This window comes from Geotrypetes seraphini, chromosome 4 (genome assembly GCF_902459505.1).
Source record: "Geotrypetes seraphini chromosome 4, aGeoSer1.1, whole genome shotgun sequence".
Taxonomy (NCBI): Eukaryota; Metazoa; Chordata; class Amphibia; order Gymnophiona; family Dermophiidae; genus Geotrypetes; species Geotrypetes seraphini.
The window spans coordinates 9,071,833-9,099,056 of NC_047087.1; the positions used below are offsets into that span (position 1 = coordinate 9,071,833).

A 27,224-nucleotide genomic window follows, 5' to 3' on the forward strand; every position below is an offset into this window, starting at 1 on the left:
AAGTATTACATTTTTGAAAACAGCCAGGTTTTCAGATGTTTGCGGAAGATTTGGAGAGAGCTCAGGATCCGAAGGGGGGGAGGTAAGGTTGTTCCAGAGCTCAGTGAATCTGAAGGGGAGGGAGGTCCCTAGTTTTCCTGCACGGGAAATGCCTTTTCATGAAGGAAAGGATAGTTTTAGTTTGTGAGTGGGTCTGGTGGTATTAGGATTTGAGGAGTTCCAGGAAAGTGGGATGAAGTAGGGAGGATGCCATGAAGGATTTTGAAAGTTAGACAGGCACATTTAAACCCAACTGGATTCGACCCTCAAGGAGGGACTTTGGGGACCCCTGGGTTATGCCCTTAAGCCATGAAGCCTTTGGGCACCTGCTTGGACACTGCTATAACCAGGCTCTGCAAATATGGGGTTGTAGAGGATTCCTTAGCCAAAGACAGGAAAACACGTTTTCTGGAACAGCTGCTCACAGTCTGCTAAATGCCCACCTTCCTTCCTGATTGCTAGATATTAACAGAAGACTCAGGGTACTAGAAGGATCCAGAGTGGCAGTGCAAGGGCTGAGGTTGCAAAGAGGGAAAATTAATAGCAACATCAGGAAATACTGTTATTTATTATTTCTCAAAATTCATCAAATAACTAAAAGAGCAAAATTTAAACAGTCCGTAAACATTTCAAGTCCTTCAATAAGAACAATTTATCCACACTGCTCTGTTATATATCAATCAAAACCAGAATCATAATTCTTTACAATGCTTCTGCAAAGAGTGTGGTCTTAAACTCTTTGAGGTCCAGTTAAGAGTTACTCCTATGTCGGAGAAAGCAGAAGCCCTCGTATTCTCATAGGGCATGTTTGAGAAGTCCATCACCCTCAGGTCGGTCGATTGCCATAACCTGCGACAGATACCAGGGAATCGCACGATAGATGACTTTGAACACAAGTGAGTGTACAGTGGACTTTCCTCAACCAAGGTGTTATGCGTTCAAACTTTCTAACACCACAAATTAACCTTGCAACAGCATTTTGTAACATTTGCAGGGCTTTACACTGAATTGCAATTCCCAAATAAAAGGCATTGCAATAGTCCAGTTTTGATAAGACTATCGTTTGTACCATTATGCGGTAGTCAAATGTCGGCATCATTGATTTTAAAAATCTTAATAATCGCAACTGGAAAAAAGCAGCCTTAATGATCCTTCAGGCTGAGGGCAGAGTCCAGCCAGACTCCGAAGGTTTTCACTTCTTCTTGTATCGGTAAGATCTTGTTGCAAACCTTAATCTCTCTAGGCCATGGTGGATCATCTTTTCTCCCAGCCAACATAAGTTCCGATTTTACAAGATTCCAAAACCAATTTATGTTTCATCATCCACGTGTTTACATTTTTCACACATCCAGTCAATCTTTCATTCGATGCACTTTTCCAATCTTGCATTGGGAAGAAAAGTTGGATATCGTCAGCATAAAGATGATATGCCACTACTATATTCCGGAGCCTCCCATCTACTGATGACAGATACAGATTAAAGAGCAACGCACTAAGTGCCAAACCTTGGGGATAGATTCTGTACAAACGTAAGGAAGTTCTTCTTCACCCAGAAAGTGGTAGAAAACTGGAACGCTCTTCCGGAGTCTGTCAAAAGGGGAAACACCCTCCAGGGATTCAAATAGGGGAAAACACCTTATAGGGACTCAAGACAAAGTTAGACAAGTTCCTGCTGAACCAGAACGTACGCAGGTAGGGCTAGTCTCAGTTAGGGCGCTGGTCTTTGACCTAAGGGCCGCCGCGTGAGCGGACTGCTGGGCACGATGGACCACTGGTCTAACCCAGCAGCGGCTGTTCTTATGTTCTACATCTCTGTTCATTGGCATGATATTAAATAGTTTATCATTACTTTGCACCTTAAATATGCGGTCTTTTCACAGTAGGGGCAGTGAATGCTTGGAATGCTCTTCCATGGGAAGTGGTGGAATTCAATAAAGTGTGGGATAAACACGGAGGTTCCCCGAGAGAATGGAATAAAAGTATCTAGAATTTCCATTCATAGTAAAACTTAGAATAACTTTCACACTTTAAAGAAAAACAGAGACAGCACCAGGCATGACTGCCTTTCTGGGCAGATTGGATGGGTCATATGGGTCTTCATTTACTATGTTCCTATAAATTTGGGGGTGTGGGGCAGGTGGTCATAGCCTGTGCTGGCTGTGCCCAGCTGCTGCATGCTAACACATGAAGCTACTATGTGGTAGATTAAAAAAAAACTAGAGAAAATATTTCTTCACACAGCTTGTAATTAAACTCTGGAATCTGTTGTCAGAGAATGTGGTGAAATCAATTAGCTTAGCGGGGTTTAAAAAAGGCTTGGATAATTTCATAAAAGAGAAATCTATAAGACATTATTGAGATGGCTTGGGGAAATGCACTGCTTAATCCTAGGATAAGCAGCATAAAATATTTATTAGTTGGTATCTAGCTAGGTATTTGGGATCTGGGTTGGCCACTGTTGGAAACAGGATCCTGGGCTTGATGCACCGTTAGTTTGACCCAGTATGGTCATTCTTATGCGAGCCAAGTATAGGGCAATCAAGCCATTGTGACATCACTGCTGAGGTTGGCTCTTAGGCATTGGTGGAATGAGGTATTATGACATCACAGTCTCAGCTCTGGAATGTTGCTACTCTTTGGGTTTCTGACAAGTACTTGGGACCTGGGTTGGCCACTGTGGGAAACAGGATACTGGGCTTGATGGACCTTCGGTCTGTCCCAGTACGGCTATTCTTATGTTCTTATGTGAGCTGAAGCCATTGTGACATCACTGCTGAGGTTGGCTCTTAGGCATTGGTGGAATGAGGTATTATGACATCACAGTCTCAGCTTTGGAATGTTGCTACTCTTTGGGTTTCTGACAAGTACTTGGGACCTGGGTTGGCCACTGTGGGAAACAGGATACTGGGCTTGATGGACCTTCGGTCTGTCCCAGTACGGCTATTCTTATGTTCTTATGTGAGCTGAAGCCATTGTGACATCACTGCTGAGGTTGGCTCTTAGGCATTGGTGGAATGAGGCGTTATGACATCACAGTCTCAGCTCTGGAATGTTGCTACTCTTTGGGTTTCTGACAGGTACTTGGGACCTGGGTTGGCCACTGTGGGAAACAGGAGACTGGGCTTGATGGACCTTCGGTCTGTCCCAGTACGGCTATTCTTATGTTCTTATGTGAGCTGAAGCCATTGTGACATCACTGCTGAGGTTGGCTCTTAGGCATTGGTGGAATGAGGCGTTATGACATCACAGTCTCAGCTCTGGAATGTTGCTACTCTTTGGGTTTCTGACAAGTACTTGGGACCTGGGTTGGCCACTGTGGGAAACAGGATACTGGGATTGATGGACCTTCGGTCTGTCCCAGTACGGCTATTCTTATGTGAGCTGAAGCCATTGTGACATCACTGCTGAGGTTGGCTCTTAGGCATTGGTGGAATGAGGCGTTATGACATCACAGTCTCAGCTCTGGAATGTTGCTACTCTTTGGGTTTCTGACAAGTACTTGGAACCTGGGTTGGCCACTGTGGGAAACAGGAGACTGGGCTTGATGGACCTTCAGTCTGTCCCAGTACGGCTATTCTTATGTGAGCTGAAGCCATTGTGACATCACTGCTGAGGTTGGCTCTTAGGCATTGGTGGAATGAGGCATTATGACATCACAGTCTCAGCTCTGGAATGTTTTTAGGGGTCTACGCAGAAGAAAAGTGGCTTGGTAGAGATAAGGATGGCATGGAGGCTTCCCCAAAGTGGGTCACAGGGCAATAGCAAGCTGAAGGGACTGTGAGTGGCTGGGGGGGGGTACAGAGAGAGAGAGGTGGACTAAGACAGACATGATGTGAGATCTCTCTGGGGCGAAGGAAAAGGAATCCAAGATCAGGATAAAGCTGACATCATTATAGCACAAACCAGCTACTGGAACATAAAATTCCATCTAGATCATAAGAAAATGATTCTTTTTCTTAACTATTCTTGGAAATACTACACATGATGGACAGACATCTGGCATCAATAGCACAAGCCAAGACCACCATCTGCTCACACTTCCCTACTTCCACCGATTTCTCATCTCTATCGCACACATATGCATGGAGAAACAAATATCCTCCTCTCTTACTCACTAACTCCCTCTCCCTGTGTACATGGTGGATAATCTCACCCCTGATCCACCGTAAGCCTGCCCTTGTCCCATTTCTGTGCACCCCTTGCTTGAGTGTGAGAGCTGATCTATTTCTGCAGGAGGGTAAGACAACCCAGAACAACTGTGCCAGGTGTGACTTTTCAGATGCCACAGACCAGGCATCGGCTGCAGCCCTAACTACAGCAGGAAGCTGGCCAGAAGGAGCTCTGCTATCAGGTCCCGGAACTCCCCTCCCCACCAAGTCCACAGCCCAATGGATAAAGGACAAGATCTAAGGAGGTTGGTTTGCTTTATTTGATTAATAACCCGCCTTTCCCAAACCAACATATGCGACCAGCGCTTACACAAGTGCATATGCCTTAACGCCCATATTTTATATTACAAAATAAATGTCTCTTCAATGACTTTTTATAAAGCCCAAGATCTATGAAGTTGGAAAAATCTATAGAAACTGCAGCTCCACTAACACAGCCTAACTCCCTACAATTCCCTTCGCTTCTCCCCCAATCCCGAATCCTGGCATGTGCCATCTCCTGCTCTGTGCATACTGAGCCCCCCACACAGCTCTGCCAGTGCACCTCATTCTTGACCCAATCAGACGCCTCTGCATAACTGTGTCTTTCTTGCCCACGACATGAGGCACAGGTCAGAAGTTGAATATTTTGAAGCAACATCAAAGGAAGTGTTCACACAAAAATAACCCAAAGAACCCCTGTGAGAAAGGAAGGATGCCCTGGCAGCCTGTTACAGCCTCACACACTCTCCTCCCAGCTCACAACACTGTCGCTGTGCCAAGAGGAAGTTATTGGCCAGTCAGAGCGGAATGGCTGATAGCAGAGCTTTGGGCTGGGCTCCTCACAGCTGGTTCCTGCTGCAGTATCACTGCCACACAGCACTGTTTACCTTCCCCTTTTGTGGTGGGAGAGGTCTCCTTCCACATCTGCCCATCATCACATGAGCACACTGCCCCATACACACATACATCCACCTCCAAGCCATCAGTCTGCAGCAGTGGAGCATGTGGAGAGAGCATTAGCACAAGTGCATGGAGACCCACGTGCCCGCTGTACCACCAATGTGCCTTCTGAACCTCAGGATAGGCACGCCACGCCACTGCCTTCCTACAGGCTGAGGAGTCTACAAACAGCTGGGAGACTGGCATCTGTTTCCTCATTTGGCTTCTGCACTGAGTTTCATAATCTGCGTGTGCAGAAGTGGTACAGCTGTCCTCCATTCCATCTTTCCAGGCTTCCATTTCTCAGCAGGACAGTGTGGATCGTTCAGAGATACCACTTCTGGCCAGGAAGACTGAAGCTCTGTGGGACTCTTTGGACTCTGTAGGTAGGTACCTGGCTACCTCTTTGGAATTGTGCCTGGACTCAGTAGGCAGGTAAGAACATAAGAGCTGCTATACTGGGACAGACCAAAGGTCCATCAAACCCGGTGTCCTGTTTCCATCAGTGGCCAACCCAGGTCACAGTACCTGGCAAAGATCCCCAAATAGTAAAGCAGATTTTATGCTGTTTATCCTAGGAATAAGCAGTGGGTTTTCCCAAGCCATCTTAATAATGACTTATGGACTTCTCTTTGAGGAAATTAGCCAAATCTTTTTTAAACCCTGCTAAACTAACTGCTTCCACCATAGTCTCTGGCAACGAATTTGAGAGTTTAATTACCTGTTGAGTGAAGAAATGTATTTTCTGGTTTGTTTTAAATCTATTAGTCCTAGTATTTTTGGAAAGAGTACCAAAGTGGCATCCAACCAGACAAGATGTTTTTATGTTTGAAGTGACCCATGCACTAGTGAAGCAAAGCAGGTTCCATACTGCCCATGTTTCATGCCATCTGTGGCAGAAGCTCCCACAGGAGTCCTGCAGGTAAGCCCTTGAAACATTTACATCAGAAGGGGAGCCAGGTCTCTGTGGCATGAGGTGGCAAAGGGGGACTGAAACACAGAGATCAGGTGTGTATTGATATTCAGAAAAGGTTCAGGCCCCAACTTTTAAAATGATTTAAACAGTCAGGAGAGGATCCTGGTCATTTAAATCATCTGTCCAGGGCTAACCAGGCACTTTCTGTGGCACTGAACCAGCTGGTGCTGCTTGGAAATTCACGGCTAGCGCCCAAGTTGAAATCAGCAGGTTAAGTTCCGATATTCAGTACTTGACAGGGCAAGGTGACCCCATGCGAGTCAGTGCTATGTTTTTAAAGTCACCATAGCTGGTTAAGTGCTGAACTTCACCACCCCTGGACCCAGAAATTCAATACCGGCCTTGATTTTCCCTCGATAATGCCGGCAGCAGTCAGAAATCACCCTAAAACTCCTACAGGGGCCCTTTTGTCCCAGCACGGCAAATGCGACGCAACCCATAGGAATTGAATGGACTGCGTTGCATTTGCCATAGGGGAATCACAAATGCAGCTTTGTAAAAGAGGCCCACAGTGTGCCCTATTTTCAGCCAAACTTAGGAGCCTAACTTTTCAGCTGAAAATTTGTCTTCGTTTAGGAGCTTAAGTGTTATGACTATAAACTTAGGCTTGTGGGCTCAATATTTAACTGGCGGGGGTGAATGTTTTGCTGTTATTATTCTCGGATATTCAGTTTCCTTTTTTTGTCTAAGTCAACCTTCAGAACTTAACCAGCCATAGTCTGCTGCATAGAGATCGGACTATGATTTCTGCGGTCACATTTCTACAGGAAACCTGACAAGTTCTGAATATTGGAACTTAAGTGGCCAAATGCTGACTCCATCCCTGGCACAGCCCCAACTTATCCGGTGTTCACCTGCTAACTGGTCATTTTCTGCAAAAATAACCGGTTATGTGCCGCTGAAAATGACCGGATAGCCGTGAAAAGGCGGTTTAACTGGTGAACGGCCATTTCTGGCCAGGTAAATCTAATCTAATCTTTTATTTGTGCATCGCGCATTCCTATGCAGGCTCAAGGCGACTTACAGAGAGAAGGTAGGAAAAAAGAGCAAAACAGTCAATGAGGTAGGAGAAAATGAGGGGAATTAAGGGAATGAGACTGACTAGCAGGAAGGGAGGACAGAGAGATTCAAGTCAAGTTTAGGTATCAAAGAGAAGGGTTTTCAGTTTCTTCTGGAATAAGGTAAAGGTAAAGGGGATGGAACTCCTCTCGTATGAGTAAAAGACTCTTCAACTTGGAAAAGAGACGGCTGAGGGGAGATAGGATTGAAGCCTACAAAATCCTGAGTGGAGTAAAATGGGTACAAATGGATCAATTTTTCTCTCCGTCAAAGATTACAAAGACTAGGGGACACTCGATGAAGTTACAGAGAAATACTTTTAAAATCAATAGGAGGACATTTTTTTTTCACTCAGAGAATAGTTAAGCTCTGGAACGCATTGCCAAAGGTCGTGGTAAGAGCGACTAGCGTAGCTGGTTTTAAGAAAGATTTGGACAAGTTCCTGGAGGAAAAGTCCATAGTCTGTTATTGAGAGAGACTTGGAGGAATCCACTGCTTGCCCTGGATCAGTAGCATGGAATGTTGCTACTCTTTTGATTTTGGACAGGTACTACTAGTGACCTGGATTGGCCGCCGTGAAAACGGGCTACTGGGCTTGATGGACCATTGGTCTGACCCAGTCAGGCTATTCTTAGGTTCTTATATTCTAAGGTGTATCTAGGCTCCATTTTGGTTGTTTCTGCGAGGTCGTTCCAAGTTTTCACTCCCAGGAAGGTTAGCGTGCACTGGAGATTTAGTTGTATCCTGTTGAGGGTTCTGGAAGAGGCAGACCATGCCATTGAGAAGAGCTGGATAAGTTGAGCTGCTGAATTTCCATGGAGTATGTGATAAATGATGCATGAAATTTTGAATTTTATTCGCAATGGGATGAGTAGCCAATGCAGTTGCTTGATGAAGGCTGAGACTGAATCGTATTTTTTCAGGTGGAAAATGAGTCTTACAGCTGTGTTTTCAATAAGCTGCATTTCATGGACTAGAGTATTGTTGATTTCCTTGTAGGCGGAGTTACAGTAATCCAGTTGTGGTAGAATCATCTGCACAATCAGGGCAAAATGGTGCCGAAGAACGTTTGGTCTGATGAGTCTTAATTGTCTCCTGGTGAAGGGGGACTTCTTCCGGAGATGGTTTTCAATATCAACCAGGCCATTCCTTTGTCTAGATTTATAAGCATAATTTATGAGCCTAGGGCTGAAACTCCTCACGTCTTCTCCCTACCCTAAATCTTCCTCTATTGTCACCCACTTTTTATACTTCTAAATGTATTTATTTCATTTGTTTTCTGTGTCGTCTCCCCAAAGAGCTCAGAATGGGTTACAGGTTAAACAAACAGTTAACTGGTTACAATTTCCCATAGTTTTTCAGTCCAAGTTTATACCGAGGATCTTGTACCAATATACGTTTCTTTGTAATCCATCAGGTGAAGAGGTCTGTTTTTATTGCTTTCCTAAAGTTCAGGAGTCCTTCAAGGGATCTGATCTGTGGGGGCAGTTGATTCCAGTGGGAGAAGGAACGTCTCTTGGCGGTTTGCAGGCGAAGGGCATGACCGGGGGCGTTTTGAGGCGTGTTTCATTTCAATATGCGACAATCAAGCACAGTATAAGAAAAAAAGAAATCTCACAGATGATATGTCAAGCCCTCATCAAGGGGAGAAGAGCAGGATTACAGAAAAGAAAACCAAAACAATTCATTTGAGACACTGACAATAATACTTTCATCCCTAATTAACCTGCACTGTCTTAACGGACCTATTAATCAAAAAATTCTCAAGATGTGTCGTGATCTTCATTTGTGACTAGACATTTGCAGGGAGGCTTTTGAAAGAAATGCTGCCTTAAGTTAGGCACGGAGCAATCGGCTTAATTAGTGCTGATATTGGAACTCAGTACCTAATAATTGGTCTTAATTGGACTTAACATAGTAACATAGTATAATAGTAACATAGTAGATGATGGCAGATAAAGACCCGAATGGTCCATCCAGTCTGCCCAACCTGATTCAATTTAAATTTTTTTTCTTCTTAGCTATTTCTGGGCAAGAATCCAAAGCTCTACCCGGTACTGTGCTTGGGTTCCAAGTGCCGAAATCTCTGTTAAGACTTACTCCAGCCCATCTACACCCTCCCAGCCATTGAAGCCCTCCCCTGCCCATCCTCCACCAAAAGGCCATACACAGACACAGACCATGCAAGTCTGCCCAGTAACTGGCCTTAGTTCAATATTTAATATTATTTTCTGATTCTAAATCCTCTGTGTTCATCCCACGCTTCTTTGAACTCAGTCACAGTTTTACTCTCCACCACCTCTCTCGGGAGCACATTCCAGGCATCCACCACCCTCTCCGTAAAGTAGAATTTCCTAACATTGCCCCTGAATCTACCACCCCTCAACCTCAAATTATGTCCTCTGGCTTTACCATTTTCCTTTCTCTAGAAAAGATTTTGTTCTACGTTAATACCCTTCAAGTATTTGAACGTCTGAATCATATCTCCCCTGCCTCTCCTTTCCTCTAGGGTATACATAATTGAGAGATGTCTAACTCCAAAATCTCAATTCTGTCAAAAGTCGGTGCTGATACTAAAAGTGGGCGTGGTTAGGGGGCGTGGTTTGAGTTAGGCGTCTCTTTGTGAATCAGGTGCTATTAGGCTCGGATATCGATGCCTAATTTTAGACATAGAAACCCCTGGCATAAATTGGGAAAGCCTAAATATTAGGATGCTGAGCTCAACCTTTTTTGTAAGTTTTACAACCGCACTCAAAGCGGTTTCCATTCAGGTCCTTCAAGCATTTTTCCCGGTGGGTTCACAACCTATCTAATGAACTTGGGGCCATGGAGGATTAAGTGACTTGCCCAGGGTCGCAGGAAACAGCTTGAGCGCTGAAATGGTAGCGTGATTCTGTAATAGGCACCAAATCAGGGCCAACGTCAAGTGCTTCCCACATCCAAGACACGAGGTTTCTGTCAGAACTGTGGTGCGCAAGTCACATCGGGGAACAACATTCTTGTTTGACGATAGAAAGGGGCATTTTTCTCGGAAAAATAGATCTTCAATAAAGCTAATTTCTTCTCAACCCAAATTGAAGAGTTTAGCGAAATTTTGAGTAAAAATGTAGCACTCAGCCCTAATAAATTTTCACAGAGGCCAATTCATGAGCATAACTCTGAAAAGTAAGGAGGTGTCGCAGGGCAGGACTGAGGTGCGCTGGCGGAGCAGAAGATGGCACATGCCAGGAGGGGGGGGGGGAAAGAAATCTGAGTACTGGATTTTGGGACCGAGGTACATTGGCAGAGCTGTGCCTGGGCTTCATATTGAAATAGCAGGACACGCTATAGGGCAGGGGTGCCCAACTTCGGCCCTCGCCAGGTCAGGTTTTCAGGATTTCCCTAATGAAAATGCATGAGATCAATACGCATACAATGGAAGCAGTGCAGGCAAATAGATCTGGGGAAGTCCTGAAAACCCTCGAGGGCAAGATTAGGCTATGGATTTTTCTGACTCCAAAGATCTCGTCCCTGCACACAGCCAGACGGTGCCACGGCGCTGGCGACAGAGGAGACAGCAGCTGGCTGACTGACAGCACATACCCACACCTGCAAAAGAGGTCAGACTGGGAGTGAAGTGTTGGCACAGGCCCCACTAGCACCGATGAGACACACCACGTGTGAAAGATGACAGCTCTGCACGCTGCTTTTCACCAAGTACCATTTAAGTGACTGAGGGGCTGTTTGTTAAAGACGGCTGACTGATACCGCAGGCTGGGAGACACCAGTGCATTTGCATCCCTGGATTACTCAGCTGTAAGCGAGACGGCTGAACTGGTGGCTGGTGCCGTGTGCTGTGCTGATTCCTGACCGTGCCTGTCCATCGATACTTTGGATGGGGTTACTAGCAGGGGTCTCAAAGTCCCTCCTCGAGGGCCGCAATCCAGTCGGATTTCCCCAATGAATATGCATGAGATCTATGTGGATGCACTGCTATCAATGCATATTCATTGGGGAAATCCTGAAAACCCCACTGGATTGCGGCCCTCAAGGAGGGACTTTGAGACCCCTAGATTAGAGTGTCTATGTCAGGGATGGGCAACTCCGGTCCTCGAGGGCCGGAATCCAGTCGGGTTTTCAGGATTTCCCCAATGAATATGCATGAGATCTATTTGCATGCACTGCTTTCAATGCATATTCATTGGGGAAATCCTGAAAACCCCACTGGATTGCGGCCCTCAAGGAGGGACTTTGAGACCCCTAGATTAGAGTGTCTATGTCAGGGATGGGCAACTCCGGTCCTCGAGGGCCGGAATCCAGTCGGGTTTTCAGGATTTCCCCAATGAATATGCATGAGATCTATTTGCATGCACTGCTTTCAATGCATATTAATTGGGGAAATCCTGAAAACCCGACTGGATTGCGGCCCTCAAGGAGGGACTTTGAGATCCTTGTTAGGATCCTCTGTGTGATTTTCCTGTCACACTACTATTTAAACATTCATTTAGACAGAAAGCAGGACAGTAGATTAGAAATATGTCTGACCCTGTGGGTAGTCTGCGCTGTCAGAGTACCTCCAACCTCCTCGCTGTTCTGGGAGTATGCAGGGAATTCTTGGAGTGCTTATCCTGAGGCACCCCAAGGCCACACAGTAGAAAACTATTCTGTCATGGCACCTGAGGCACTTAGGATCCATTATCAAATACCAGTACAATCTGGTATCGGCACACCTAACATTTACGCAGCCCTACTTACACCAACTGTGCGCTTGACGTAGGCGAAAGCACACGTGGAACTTGGAACCCTCCCCCAACCCATGTCCTATCCATGCTGTACCTCATATATTCTGACATCCTTGGCCCTTCTGCTTTCTGTATCCAAAATCTCCTCCCTCATTCTCATGGTTTGATGCTCAGAACTCTGGCACTATAGCGAGGAGCGCCCGAGAATAATGCGGCAGAGTAGCTCCCCAATCCTCAACACTAATTGTATACAAATAATATGCCTGCTTTGAGATCGATAGTAAGGGGGAGGAGCATCCCTGGCGCACGCACACCATTGTTTTGCGGTAAACACGGCTCTGTGTGCATCATGATGAGAATGATATGATTCTCGTGTCCCACTAACTCCCACCAAACAGGAGTTGAAATAAAATGATGAAGGGAAAAAATAATAATTATTTTATTTTTATACACCGCCAAAGCCATAGTAGTTTGTGGCGGTTTACAATAAGAAGAGCTGGACAGTCAGCGAAAAAAATTAACAATGAAGTCTTTGAATACATAAATGTTTGTAGGGAGGGAGAGAGACAAAGTAGAAGTCACAATGTAGGGACATCGAGTACATGTAAGTAGTATACAGGGATAAGGCTTTAAGAGTTCTTGGTTACAAATCGGTTAAACAGGTTTTCTGAAGTTGAGATAGGATGAGGAGTGCTTGATGATGATGCCTAGCCAGCTGTTCTGTTGACTTGCTTGGAAGGCTAGAGTTCTGTCAAGGAATCTTTTGTATCGGCAGGTTTTTATTATAGGGTGGCTGAACATATGTATTCTGCATATAGGCCTGGTGGAACAATCCAATTTAAAATGAGAGACCAGGTATAGGGGGCCCAAACCAAGAATGGATCTGAAACAAAGGCAGGCAAATTTGAACAACACTCTTGCTTCTAGTGGCAGCCAATGAAGTTTTTGGTAGTAGAGGGTTATGTGATCCCATTTTTTTATACTGAAAATCAGTCGCACTGCCGAATTTTGTATGAACATAAGAACATAAGCCATGCCTCTGCTGGGTTAGACCAGAGGTCCATCATGCCCAGCAGTCCGCTCACGCGGCGGCCCATCAGGTCTAGGACCTGTTTAGTGATCCTCTATCTATCCCTTCTATCCCCTTTTCCTTCAGAAAATTGTCCAATTCCTTCTTGAACTCCAATACCGTACTCTGCCCTATCACGCCCTCTGGAAGCGCGTTCCAGGTGTCCACCACCCGTTGGGTGAAGAACAACTTTCTAGCATTGGTTCTGAATCTGTCCCCTTTTAATTTGTTCTTGTAGTTGTCGAAAGTTTGAAGAATCTGTCCCTCTCCACTTTCTCTATGCCCTTCATGATCTTGTAAGTCTCTATCATATCCCCTCTAAGTCTCCGCTTCTCCAGCGAAAAAAGCCCCAGTCTCTCTAATCTTTCAGCGTATGAAAGGTTTTCCATACCTTTTATCAAATGCGTCGCTCTCTTCTGAACCCTCTTGAGTATCGCCATATCCTTCTTTAGGTACGGCGACCAATATTGAATACAGTACTCCAGATGCGGGCGCACCATCACCAGATACAACAGCGGGATAACTTCTTTTGTTCTGCTTGTAATACCGTTCTTGATTATTCCTAGCATTCTATTCGGAGTCTTTGAATGGTTTTTTTGAGAGACCCCAGACAAATAATGTTGCAATAGTCGAGCAGGCTTAAAATAGAGGATTGCACAATTCCGCAGAGAAAACTTAACAAGAAATTTTCTAAATAAACTTTTTCAAGTTTTTACATAAAGAGTAGTAAGAAACTCATAAATAAAGAGGCAAGGAGAGCCAAAACTGGACTGCCTGATAACAGAAAGAATCAGGCATGAGGTACATATTGGCGTGGGGTTACCATATGGCTCCAGAAAAAGGAGGATGGATCGAGACATCTGGGTTTTACTTCACCTGAAAGCAATGGAAGTGAAACCTGCTTTTTCTGGAGCCATTTGGTAACCCTACATTGGCGCCTTTCATCTGCCCTTTAAATACAAGCCTTTCAAATTTTTGTTTCACTGAAGACTTATATTTAAGCACCGAAAATAGATGCTGTGTGCTTTCATTTTCAGCTTTGTTCAGGCTCGCACACATGGGTTTCTCACTCCCAACAACTAGAGCCTTCGCGGGGCTTCCTTCTGCTTCCAAATTCAATCAAGACCAGCAGATTTTAAGAAGCAAATCCTGAGAAATCCTCTCTTCAAAGAGCTCAATGTCAGCTCCGAGTTGGCAGTGCACTGTTCTCTCAGTATTGGGGAGGGAAAAGGAAATGACCTCATTAACATCTTCCAGGAGTCTCCTCCCTCATTCTCGTCCCCTCTGCGCTACATCCGCCAAGAATCTCTTCCCGCATTCTCAGACCTCTGCTCTATATCCTGCAGGAGTCTCCTCCCTCATTCACAGTCAGAGTTGGGCAGTAATATATTCTAATATATTGCTTTTAAAAGTAAGGAGTAACTAATATATTACGTTTTTCAGTAATGAGTAATATGGAGGGGCATAATCGAAAAAAAACGACTAGGTACGTTTTCGCCTAAGTCGCAAGACGTCCAAAGTCAGACACAGCTTATTTTTGAAAAATATGCCCCCAATTTTTTTTTTTTTTTTTTTTTCGAAAATCGTCTAACTATATATCCAGCCATCTGATCGTCCAAGCTGCTAAATCGTCCATCTTTATACCACATTTTCGTCCAAATATTTGTCCAAGTCAAAACACCTAGAATAAGCCCTATTGGACGTGGGAGGGGTCATCAAAGTGATGGACTGGCCACCCAGACATGGCACCTGAATAGCGGGGTACCTTACAGGGCACTGCTGTGAACCTCACAAAAAGGGTATCCCATAAACATCTCACTACAGCTCCCTTATAGGCCTTGGTGAGATACCCACCTGTCTACAACCCCGATAGCCCTTATGGCTGCAGGAGCCACTTATATGGCAGTACAAAAGGGTTTGGGGGTTTTTGGGGGAATGCACATGTTTCACCATGAATGCAGTGATTAGAGTGGCTTATGGGCCTGGGTCCTCCTCACCATGGGTCCCTAACCCACCCCCAAGACCACTTAAGCCACCTCTGTGCAGCTCTACTAGGCTTTCCTATGACAGGCTGCCTGGTGCTGATGTTCTGGAGGCAAATATTTAAAGTTGTGATTACGATTTTTATGGGGGTGGGGTGGGTCGGTGATCACTGGGGTAGTGTGTGGTCTGTACTATGTGTTTGCAGTACTTATCTGGTCACTTTATATAGCTTTTTGTGACTTAGACCATGTTTTAAATGGCCTAAGTCACAACGTCCAAGTTCCGTCTAGGCTGTGTTGTAAAACTTTCGGTTATTTTTATTTTTATTTTTTTTATTTTTTATTTTTTTCTGCATTAAGCAAAAAGTCAGATCAGTAAATTAAACTTTCGGTTATACATTCAGTACGACTAAGTCATAGAAGAAACATAGAAACATAGAAGATGACGGCAGAAAAGGGCTACAGCCCATCAAATCTGCCCACTCTGCTTACCCACCCCCTGTCTATGCCCTAATGACCCAATTTCCTTATCTTGATTCCACATGGGTATCCCATTTATTCTTAAAGTCTGGCACGCTGTCTGCCTCGATCACCTGCACTGGAAGCTTGTTCCAATGATCAACCACTCTCTCTGTGAAGAAATACTTTCTGGTGTCGCCATGAAATTTTCCGCCCCTGAGTTTGAGCAGGTGCCCTCTTGTGGCCGAGGGTCCCTTGAGAAAGAAAATATCATCTTTCACTTCGACACGTCCCGTGAGGTACTTAAATGTTTCGATCATGTCTCCCCTCTTCCTACGTTCCTCAAGAGTGTAGAGCTGCAATTTGTTCAGTCTCTCTTCGTACGAGAGACCCTTGAGCCCCGAGATCATCCTGGTGGCCTTCCGTTGAACTGATTCAATTCTGCGCACATCTTTACTGTAATGTGGCCTCCAGAATTGCACACAGTACTCCAGATGAGGTCTCACCATGGCCCTGTACAACGGACCATGTCCTGCCCAAATCCCGTCCTCGACACTCCTCCTGAAACGCCCCGTTTAGCTCTGGTCGTTCAGCGGCACTGGGAAGGCCTAGGTGGTTTGTAAACACGTCCAAAACCCGTTTCAATTCTCAGCACTTGGATGTCTTTCGTTTATGATCGTCCAAGTGCCGACTTAGGCCGGTTTTTGGATGTTTTTCTCTTTCGATTATGAGCCCCATAATGTCTCGTTACCTTAAATAGTTACTTTTTATTATTAATAATAATAATAATAATAACTTTATTCTTATATACTGTCACACCACAATGGTTCGAGGCGGTTTACAGCAATTTCACTTATAAAGAAGTTTGCCGGAAACTGGAAACATCCCAACAATGGGCCCTAGTGACACAAGCACAATAAAAAAAAAAAAAAAACCCTCCCCCCCTTTTTATGAAGCCACATTAGGCTTTTTTATTGCCAGCCATGGCCGATGCTTATAGAATTCCTATGAGCATCAGAGCTAATACCGCTGCATTTGGCAATTAAAAAAAAGCCTAACACGGCCTCATAAAAGGGGGGGGGGGTTTGTGTTTTTTTAATTTTGTTTGTGTCACTGGGGCCCATTGTTGGGCTGTTTCCAGTTTCTGGCAAAATTCCTTATAAGTGAAATTGCATGAGGTGATAAAGACGGCTGAGTCTTCGACATTTAAACACACCGCGTATGTCAAATTATTTAGTAAAGGAAAAAGAGAACAAGGTGCAAGTTGTGTCTGGTAAACCACAAACCTGAGACTGATGAGGTGGCATCAAATTGTGTTCAGTCATCTGTTGATTTTAATCAGACAGCATGAAGTCATTTTTCTGGGTGAGGACTGCTATGTCATGAATCCTCTAGCAGCCGCTCTGGACATTTACAAACTGAAGCTGGGCTTTTATTGCCCACTTTGGTCATGTTGAAAACGAAGCTGACTAAACTTGGTACAGATGTTCCAAAATGGACTTTATTTGAAAGTGTCAAAGTTCCAAAGGTACACTGAAATCATCCACATAAAAATAAATTAATCCACATAAAAACCTTAAAGGACCTAGTCCGCTAGGGATACAGGACCCAACACGGTCCGCGTTTCGACAAGAAGTCTTCTTCAGGGGTCCCTGGAGGTCCTATAAAGGTGAATACAATAGAAAGGGCAAATGCAAGCAGTGTCTCACTTCCGGCTCACCACACAATTGTTTCCCACGTATTCACCTTTATAGGACCCCCAGGGACCCCTGAAGAAGACTTTTTGTCGAAACGCGGACCGTGGTGGATCCTGTATCCCTAGCGGACTAAGTCCTTTAAGGCTTTTATGTGGATGAATTTATTTTATGTGGATGATTTCGGTGTACCTTTGGAACTTTGACACTTTCAAATAAAGTCCATTTTGGAACATCGTCACTCCACAGAGCTTTTTTGGTTTTCTCTGAATTTTCTTCTCTGTGGATATTTCAGGGTCAATTCCTTTTGTTTTAAAGTTGGTACAGACCTCTAGCTTGTGCATTTTGGCCATTTCCTTGACTGCAAAGATTTGATTCTGGCTGCTTTTATGGTGCCACAGTTTTGTCTTCTTTGGGTTGAAGATGAAAAACAAAGAACTTTTCTTTTCAAAGCAATGAAGTCAGTGAAGCTGTCGTCAGCTTTGTCCAGTAGTAATTGTGGTGATGAAGATGACTTCTTCTGTTTTTGGAATGTTGATGGCAATGACAGAAGTGATGTTGCTGCTGAATTGGGCCTATTTCTAAATGAAAAATCTTGTGAAATAATCAATGTATTACAGTTTTCTTATATCAGGGCACTGATTTTTGAAATACAACAGATTTGCTTTCAAGCGCTTTCCGGCATGGGTGGACAAATTATGATTCCAAAAAGATGAGGAATGACAGGCAAGCATGTTGAAATGCAATTGTTACTTCATTGTAATGGAAACTGTGAAATTAAAGCATTAGCAGGTGTTATACTTCAAAAACAGTGCATTGATATGAGGAAACTATCATTGGATCTATTTCTAACTTACACTTCAAACCTGGAACCCTATGATCAGTGGCTTAGTAAGAGGGGTGCGGGGGGGGGCTTCCCCGGTCACCATCTTGGTGGGGGCGCCAGCACCATCCTCCTCTCCTACCCCCACTCCTCTACCCACCATGTGCATGCCTTCACTTCCCCCTCCACCCTCCTCCTTTTCACTGGCACGAGTACCAATTCCAACCTGCTGATCGCGCCAGTGTCAGCTCTCTCTGACATCAATTCTGAGTCCCACACCTAGGAAGTGACGTTAGAAGGAAAGCCGACACCGAGGTGGGCAGCAAGTTCGTGATGCTGCTCGTGCTGGGAATAGGAAAGAGGTACAGGGAAGGGAAGGGCGCATGGCAGGGGGGTTGGGAAGGAGAACAGGATGGGGGAGGGGCACCACCGCCTATGACCAGCCATTCTGATTAAACAAGTTTTTGTTTCTTTGCTGGCATTGACACCAGAAGGCGGCTCTGTCTGGTGCTGCCAAACTGAAGAATGTTTGATATCTACACTGCTATTATCACGCTTTCCCCTACTTTGATTTAACCCCTTAATTAGCAGATGGTGAAACGGCTGCTTTACATGACTTGATGTTGAGCGAGAGCAACGGTGCCAAGTCAAAGGCATTTGGAGATACAGATCTTCCGTAAGAGCCATAGAAGACACACGTTGCTTCTGAGCAAAGGGTTAAATATCTCTCTCATTTTATTGGATCCCTATATTTCAGGATGTGAGCATTTTCTGTTGAGATGTTTTCTTTGAAAATGGATGAATTTCCAATTGCTAGAATTAATTTTATGTAATGTCCAAACAACTCTTTATATCTAAGAATTTAAAAGTAATATATTACTTTCACAGTGACTTAATACAGTCAAACCTTGGTTTGTAAGCATAATAAAACGAATTCCATCCAGGTGTGGTTTCCGAGGTTCCAGTGGACTTTTGCTACGCTTGTTCCAGAGGCCACTGGATTTTGCCAAGGCTCTACGGCTGAACGAGTTGAATTGGAGGCTTCATGAGTAAAATAGCGCCAATGGAAATTCGTCATCAATTGTTTTGCATACTATGTAGACAGTAACGCAAACATAACATGTAAATTTTGTTAGTAGTTACTAAAATAAAATACTAGTTACTTCATTTTTGTCGATCCTATCAAAAAGTAACTAGTTATATTAATAAGAACATAAGAATTGCCGCTGCTGGGTCAGACCAGACCATTGTGCCCAGAAGTCCGCTCACGCTGCGGCCCTTGGTCAAAGAGACTAGCCCTACCTGAGCACGTTCCGGTTCAGCAGGAACTTGTCTCACTTTGTCTTGAATCCCTGGAGGGTGTTTTCCCCTATGACAGACTCCGGAAGAGCGTTCCAGCTTTCTACCACTCTCTGGGTGAAGAAGAACTTCCTTATGTTCGTACGGAATCTATCCCCTTTCAACTTTAGAGAGTGGCCTCTCGTTCTCCCTACCTTGGAGAGGCTGAACAACCTGTCCTTATCTACCAAGTCAGTACCTTGAACGTTTCGATCATGTCCCCTCTCAATCTCCTCTGTTCGAGGGAGAAGAGGCCCAGTTTCTCTAATCTTTCACTGTACGGCAGTTACCTGCTGGCCATTCCTCTCATTATGCACCCAAACATTCTACTAGCTTTCGTCATTGCCTTCTCTATCTATTTCAGAGACAATCACCCCCAAATCCTGATCTTCTGTCCACACAGAAGGTACTTCATACCTTATACTGCACCAATCCCTTAGATTCTTGCAGCCCAACTACATGACCCCACATTTTTTTTAGCACTGAATCTTAGTTGCCAATTTCTGGATCATTCTTCAAGCTTCACTAGAACCCTCCTCATACTATCCAGTACCTCGGGGGTATCTACCCTATTACAGAGTTTGGTATTATCTACAGTGAGGCAAACTTTACCAAGCGGCCTGTCCTCAATATCACTCACAAAGATGGTAACAAGAGCTGACCCAAGGACTGATCCTTGTGGCATACCACTGATATCAGAGCCCATTACCCTTCCATTTAGCAGTACCTTCTGTTGCCTTCCAGTTAACCAGTTCCTAACTCACTCAGTATATGTATCAGTCACCTAGGTGGAACTGCGTCAAAGGCTTTGCACCACATCTAGCGCTCTTCCTAAATCCAACTATTTGGTCACTCAGTAAAAGAATCAATCAGACTTGTCTGACAAGCCTGTCTCTAGTAAAATTATGCTGCCTTGGATCCTGCAGTCCATTAGATTCTGGAAACCTCACAATCCTTTACTTTAGAAGCATTTCTGTTAATTTACTCATCACAGAGAACAGACTAACAGGCCTGTAATTCCCAACCTCCTCCTTGGTTCCGCTTTTATGGAACCACATCTGCCTTTCTCCACATCTTTTATGGAACCACATCTGCCCTTCTCTAGTCCTCTGGGACAACTCCAGACTCTAAAGAAACATCAGGAAGTGGAGCCACCAGAACTTCTCTCAGTTCCTTGAGTACCCGGAGATGTTTCCCATCAGGCTCCAAAAGAGCTGAAGTGGGATTCAGATCTGGGTCCACAGCTCTAATCATTAGGCCTACTCCTCTAACCTCTCTCTCGATTATGAAATGCATCCTTCAAATCCAGGAAAATATAGAGAGGAAGGACAGGGAGGGACAGAAGAGAAGAAAGAAAGGAGAGAGACAGAGGAAATACAGATGAGAGTGGGAGGCTGGCTGATAGAGACATCCGTAGACTGGTCCTGTAATAGAACCCATGCTAATTCCACTCTATTGGCATCTCTTAAGCTGTATTGATTACTCTTTACGCTCTGCACTGATTCTACAGTACAAGCTAATTAAATCCCTGTTATTTTAGTAGTCCTGTACAGTTCCTGCCAGTCATGCAGAACATTTAGGCTGGGAAGAGTTTGTTCTGGGCTTTGGAAAGGGAGGAAGGGATCCAGGTTCTGATCTTGTACAGAGTCCATGGCTCTGGTGACAATAAACATCTCTCCCCTTTCCATACAGAAATGGTGGTGCAAGGCTGTAATTTCATCAGATCCCCATCTCCTGAGATGTGAATCTCTCTTTTCGTCTCATTCCTGTTTTACCCCTTCTGATTACCCTGACACTCAGGTAACTGCTGACTGTGCTTCTCAGGTCTCCACACCCTTATGACTTACTACAGGGGGTCTCAACTAGCCAGTCAAGGTTCAGGATACCCGCAATGAATATACATGAGATCATTTTGCATACACTGCCTCCATTCTATACTTTGAAAAGCTTTTACCAGGGAACAATGTTTTCGATTTATCTCAGGTTTGTGGAACTCTCAGGACAAGTGTCTGTCGAGGCTGGGCACTCAGGCCACATCCCTTCTATTTTATGCAAATTGATCTCATGCATATTTGTGGTAGATATCCTAAACCTAAGTAGCAATGGCATGTGGTCAGGGGATTCACCTCACCACCAAAAGACCCTGAGGACACTGCTCTGAATTTGATTGGTCGAACAGGAAGGCAAACCACATAGATGTTTCCCCAATGCGGTGTAGCACAAGCTGATTAAACTTGGAAAATTGCAAATTCAGATCAGGATGGGCTGGAGTGGGGCTTTCCTGCAAAGTCCAGCATGAAGCGGCCTTCTGACATCAGGCTCAAGTCTGCGTAGTTGATATCACGCTCTTTTCATAAGCTGTGCATCTTGGAGGGGGGGGAAGACATCTTAAAGTTGAATTTAGTGAGTAAAATTTTAGCAATATTGTTGAATTGTTGGTTTAATCATGAATTGATAATGATGTTACGGATAGGCAGACAGGACAGAACGTGCCGTCACTTTCTCTGTTCCTATCTTTACAAATAACGTTCTTCCTTTATAAAATGACTGAAAGTTCTTGAGCAAAATATAATTCTTTTGAAAACCAAGTTCATATTCAATATAACATCAAAATCCACTAGACATGCACAGTGCCATAGCAAGCAGGTTCCTGGAGCAGCTTAGTGGGTAGTGTGGTCAACCAGAACCCTATATCCCACTTAACTATTAGACTTGTGGTGGAAGATGTGAGCCCACCAAAAGCCTACTGTGCCATCATATAGGTGAGACCTGCAGGCATAAGGGCTATTGGCATGGTATAGGTCAAGGTCAAGTCCTCGAGAACTACTGGCAGGCCAGGTTTTCAGGATATCCACAATGAACATTCCTGAGAGAGATTTGCATACCAAGAAGGCAGCAGGCCAATCTCTCTCATGCATATTCATTGTGGATATCCTGAAAACCTGGCCTGCCAGTAGATCTCGAGGACCGGACTTAGGCAGCCCTGGTGTAGGTATTTATTGAGTTTTGAAGCACAATATAAGGGGGTTATGGTGAGGTGTGTACCTGGGACCTTCTATGTGAGGTTCACTGCACTGCCCCCCTGAGGTCTCCCACTGCTCTGCTGGGGTGTCTGTATGGCTAGTCTACTAGAAACGCTGACCCCCCTCCTACATCCCAATGGCTTGCTCAAAAAGATAGATGCGCTGAGAAGAAGCACAGCTGAGAAATGGCCATTGTTTTGAAAATGGTCATGTTCGCTGCTGGATTTTGGTGCATGTTCCGCAAAATGTCCAAACTTGGAGTTTGGTTTTAGATGGCGGTGAGACATCCAAGCAGCAATGTCAGACAGGCAGGCTGAGATTTGGGCCTGAATTCCTTTAGAGAGGTAGGTCTGGGAGTCATCAGCAGAGAGGTGATATTGAAAACCATGGGAGGAAATCAGTGTACCGAGAGAGCGGGTATATATGGAGAAGAGGAGAGGGCCCAGGACGGAGCCTTAAGGTACACTCTCTTACACAAGCGGACTTCTATGGGAATCTCGCCTTTCTTAGGAAATTCAATGGGAAATCCAAGCTACCATGCAACTGGGTAAAACCAGGACCAGAAAACCTGGGTATTTTACTGGAGCTTAGCAGCCTGACCTGTTCTGTTTCCCAGTATGAGCTGTATCGGTATTCTGGGATCCGATGTACAGGGGGTTTTGGTTCCAGGCAGTTAGTGCTCTTTGCTATAGGCTTGGAATAGATTTTTATTGGGTTTTGTGTTATTTCAAAAGTGCCTGGTAGTGGAGAGTTTGTGTTATTATTACTGAGGTCACGAGAATTTGTATCGTGTCTATGTTGGAGGTTACCCTTGAAGGTAGGTAGGTTGCAATCAGAGCTGTGATTCTCAACTTGTGTGTCCCCAGGAAGTGGCAGGTGTATTACTAAGCATTTGACTTAGAGAACGAGCTTGCGCCTTTTCCTAAAAACTACCTGTGCCTGCAAGCTGGGGAGAGCAGAGACCCAGCGAGTCAAATTTCTACTTCCCCACCACCCCCAGTGACTTTAACTATGCCACATTGGCTCTTGGTAGCATATTTTCAGTATCTGACAATGGAGGAATTCTGTGTTGCTGTTACTGAGGTGACACCAGAATTTCAATCCATATTGGTTTTGTATGGCAAGCTGTAAGGGACACATCCCAGCTCTAGACTCTAGAATAGGTAGACAGCGAGTTCCTATGAATTTCTCTACCATTGACCTTCACATCAAAACGTGTAGAGACAGTCCCAGTTAGCATACAACCTGTCTGTGACCCTGTAGCAGTTTATTTCTCTTCCATCATTTTTAATAATGAAATATTTAGGGGTTTATTTGTGTTCATCTGTGAATTTTAGGGCTCCTTTTACTACTAATAATACCAACTTTATTTTTCTATACCGCCATAGTGAAACGACTTCTAGGCGGTTCACATCGAAAGAAGGCTGGACAGTCAGCGAATTACAGAACGCATGAAGAGGAAAGTTACATAAGAGATTGGAGTTTCCTGAGAGGTTACATACGGGTTTTCAGCGGGGAAATAACATAGAGAGAGAAGGTCGTCTGTTTAGGCAATGAATTTGTCAAATAAAGCGGTTTTGATTGATTTTCAGAATGCGTTGTAGGATTGCCGTCTGTTTGCTTGGAAAAATGAAGGTTCTGTCCAGGAAGGATTTGTGTTTGCAGCCTTTTCAGTAGTGATCTTTGGGTATGCGAAGATGTTTTTGTTTCTGGTTGTTCGTGTGGGGTTGTGTAGGGTGAAGTGAGTTTGCAGGTAGGAAGGTGCTAGACCCCAGACTGGTTTGAAGCAGATACATGCAAATTTGAATAGTATTCGCGCTTCTATTGGTAGCCAGTGCAGGGGCTAATGTGGTCTTTTTTTTCTCAGTCCGAAGATTAAGCGAACCACGGTGTTCCGCACTAAGGTGTGCTAGCGTTTTTAGCACACGCTAACCCCACGCTATACGGCTAGAACTAACGCCAGCTCGATGCTGGTGTTAGCGTCTAGCGTGCGCTATCCTGTGCGTTAATGCCGAGCTCCACAACATCCATGGAGATGATGCGGTATATAAACTTAAGGTTTAGTTTAGTAAAAGGAGCTCCTAATGTTTAGCATGAAACACACATGAAGATCATCTGTCAGGTATGTCAGAAGAAAAGAAAGGTTGCGAATCAGAGGGAGGGGGCAAGACTGAAGATTCAGCCCTGGCAGTGGTCTCCAATGGACGGCCCCTGAGCCCCTCCATTGCGGCCCTTACACAGGTGCCTCAGTTGCTCTGATTGAAGCAATGCGTTGCCCACTGCTGACAATCTCGTAAGTGCGTCTCATTTATGGAATTTGCTGCCGTTGACTTTTCCTTGAAGTGTTGGGAAATCAACATTAGGATTCATCGTGACTGTTTAGTGTCCAGGCTGAGCAAGCGGGTCAAGGCGGTCGAAATCTTTTGGTGGCCCTCGGAGCTTTCTTGTTCTCACACTGCGGCTCTTGATATGGAAAAGGTTGGAGACCACTGACCTATACGATCCTTACACAGGCTCTGAATAGTAATTAGGCTTATCTATAAAATCCCAAAATCAAATTTAATGGAGTCAATGTTTAACAAATATTCAGAGATTGATTTGATTTATTTATTTTTTTTTTTTTAGTTCAAGAAGTTTTATTGATTTTATATATAAGATGAAATACAAAGCCATGTCAGATAATAAATAAGGCCTCCTTTTATGAAGCCACATTAGCGTTTTTTTATCGCCGGCTGCGGAAGTGAACATTCCGACGCTCAAAGGACTTCTATGAGCATCGGAGCTTTTACCGCTACTGCCGGTGATAAAAAACCCCTAACGCAGCTTCATGTGGGGGGTGGAGGGGTTAAATGTGATGCTCTCATTCTTGCTGAGGTCCATAAAAGTTGCCCAAGAGAAGATATTGTATTAGGGGACCCTTTGCTTTGTTCTCTGTGCTAGACTTTCTAACAGTCCTAATATCAGATAACCTGAGGTATTGTTTGACCCGAGGCTGGTGGTGTTGAGTGATGAAGTGGTTTCACGATACTTTTTTTTTTCTGCAATCGCTCTAACGGTAGGTTTCGGGTCATTTCTAAAGCCCTGAGAACTATGCACTGATTTACAGATTCACAGGTTCCCCGTAGAACGGATGACTTTGTAACTTGTCTCTGGTGGATGACAGTGTGGACTTCCCATCAGGCAGATGTCGGCTGCTGGGGCACAGCTGTGTGAAACGATAACTTAAGCCCAGCTGAGCCTCCTTCCTCCACCTCTGCCAGCTCTCCGCAAGCCCCCTTATCTTCTGCCAGCACTCACCACAAGCAGAGCCCAGAGCCGAGATCAGCTGAGGGGAAGGCAGCGAAAGCAGCGTGTAGGTTTACAAAGCGTATATGGACACAAGCATTATAATTTGTGCATATACAGTGTATCCTATACGTGGGCATTACAGTTTGTGTATGTACAAAGCGGTGCTGCAAAGTTCGCAGCCCAACCATATTCTGAGCGTTATTTCTTCTCTTATTTCATGAAGTGCCAATTTGCAGAAACAAAATTCTGTGTTTTGACCTTGTTTCAGATCAATCATTGAACCATATCCATGTCATTCTCTTATTGGTTGGGCTGAGAACTTTTCAGCACCATCAAATAGGAACATTCCAGAGCTGAGAGTGTGATGTCATAATGACTCATTCCACCAATAAGAGCCAACCTCCTCAGTGATGTCACAATGGCTTCATTGACCTATATACTTGGCTCACTATTAGTACATACCAGGGGTGCTGAAAAGTTCTCAGCCCAACGGACCAACTTCCTAAACTCTGAGAGTTATTTTGTCACTGAAGCTGAAACCAGGTCATTCTCTTCTTGGTTGGGCTGAGAACTTTTCAGCACCCCCTCTTAACCTATAAACTGTGTATATAAAATGTGTTTGTGAGTGGTTGGGTGTTTATAGGAGTGTGTGTGTATGTATCTGTGAGTTTGTGAGTGGTTGGGTGTTTATAGGAGTGTGTGTGTGTGTGTGTATATGTGAGTTTGTGAGTGGTTGGGTGTTTATAGGAGTGTGTGTGTGTGTATATGTGAGTTTGTGAGTGGTTGGGTGTTTATAGGAGTGTGTGTGTGTGTATATGTGAGTTTGTGAGTGGTTGGGTGTTTATAGGACTGTGTGTATGCTCAGTATGTGCTGAGATATGGTGGAAGAACTTTTCAAAAACCAAGAGAAAGAATTTGATATGAGATTGCAGAATCAGAAGTAGCCCCTACGCTGGAGAGATTGCAGCCCTCTGCCACCCTGAGAACTGGCACCCAGCCCTTCCTTGCCATGATGATTCTGGCAGCCAGGGGAAACTTCATCAGAGTTTTCACCCCCCTTCCCCTCCCTAAACTGGAGTGCTCAGGGTCTGGGGTGTACAGTGAGGGATGCAGTGTAAGGGGGGAGTGAACAGGAGCAGGAGGCTGCTCGGGGTAGAAAGTGTGTGGGGGGTGGGATTGGTATCTGTCATAGTCTTTGATCATGCAACATTGAAAACCCGAGTCAAAACCTTCCCATTTTAATTAAATGATCAAGACTGAGTGATCAATTGGATCAAAGAATGCAGAAATATCTAATGTGACCAGGATAAAACATTGATCTTTGTCAAAACCTATTCTGATGATGTCAAAGAGGAAGAGGAATAGAGATTCGATGTCATGATTTGTCTGAAAACTAAACTGATTAGGATCTAACACTTCATATTTTTCTTTAAAAATCTGTTAACTGATCATAAAACTATCTTTCCCAGAACTTTTGCTAGGGAGGAGATGGACCTATAGTTGTCCAATGTCTGGTTCTTTATCAGTTCTTTCACTACTGGCATTATTCCTGTATCGAAATATTTAGCAATAGTTTTCAAAATAAAGGAACTGACAGATCTTTCAAAGCTTTTACTACTGTGGATTTACAAACATCCAATTTAAGAACATAAGACTTGCCGCT

The 27,224-nt window shown here is 44.4% G+C and overlaps 1 protein-coding gene across 2 annotated transcripts in view; it reads left to right on the top strand.

Annotated features, from left to right (window-relative positions):
- Window positions 1-5,175: 5,175 nt before the first annotated feature.
- Window positions 5,176-27,224, top strand: part of CBFA2T3 (CBFA2/RUNX1 partner transcriptional co-repressor 3) — a 178,020-nt gene continuing 155,971 nt past the window's right edge. For both annotated transcript variants that reach the window (XM_033940939.1, XM_033940940.1), the window contains exon 1: window positions 5,176-5,515. The gene's annotated coding sequence lies outside the window, so the exon portion shown is untranslated. The remainder of the gene's footprint in view (window positions 5,516-27,224) is intronic.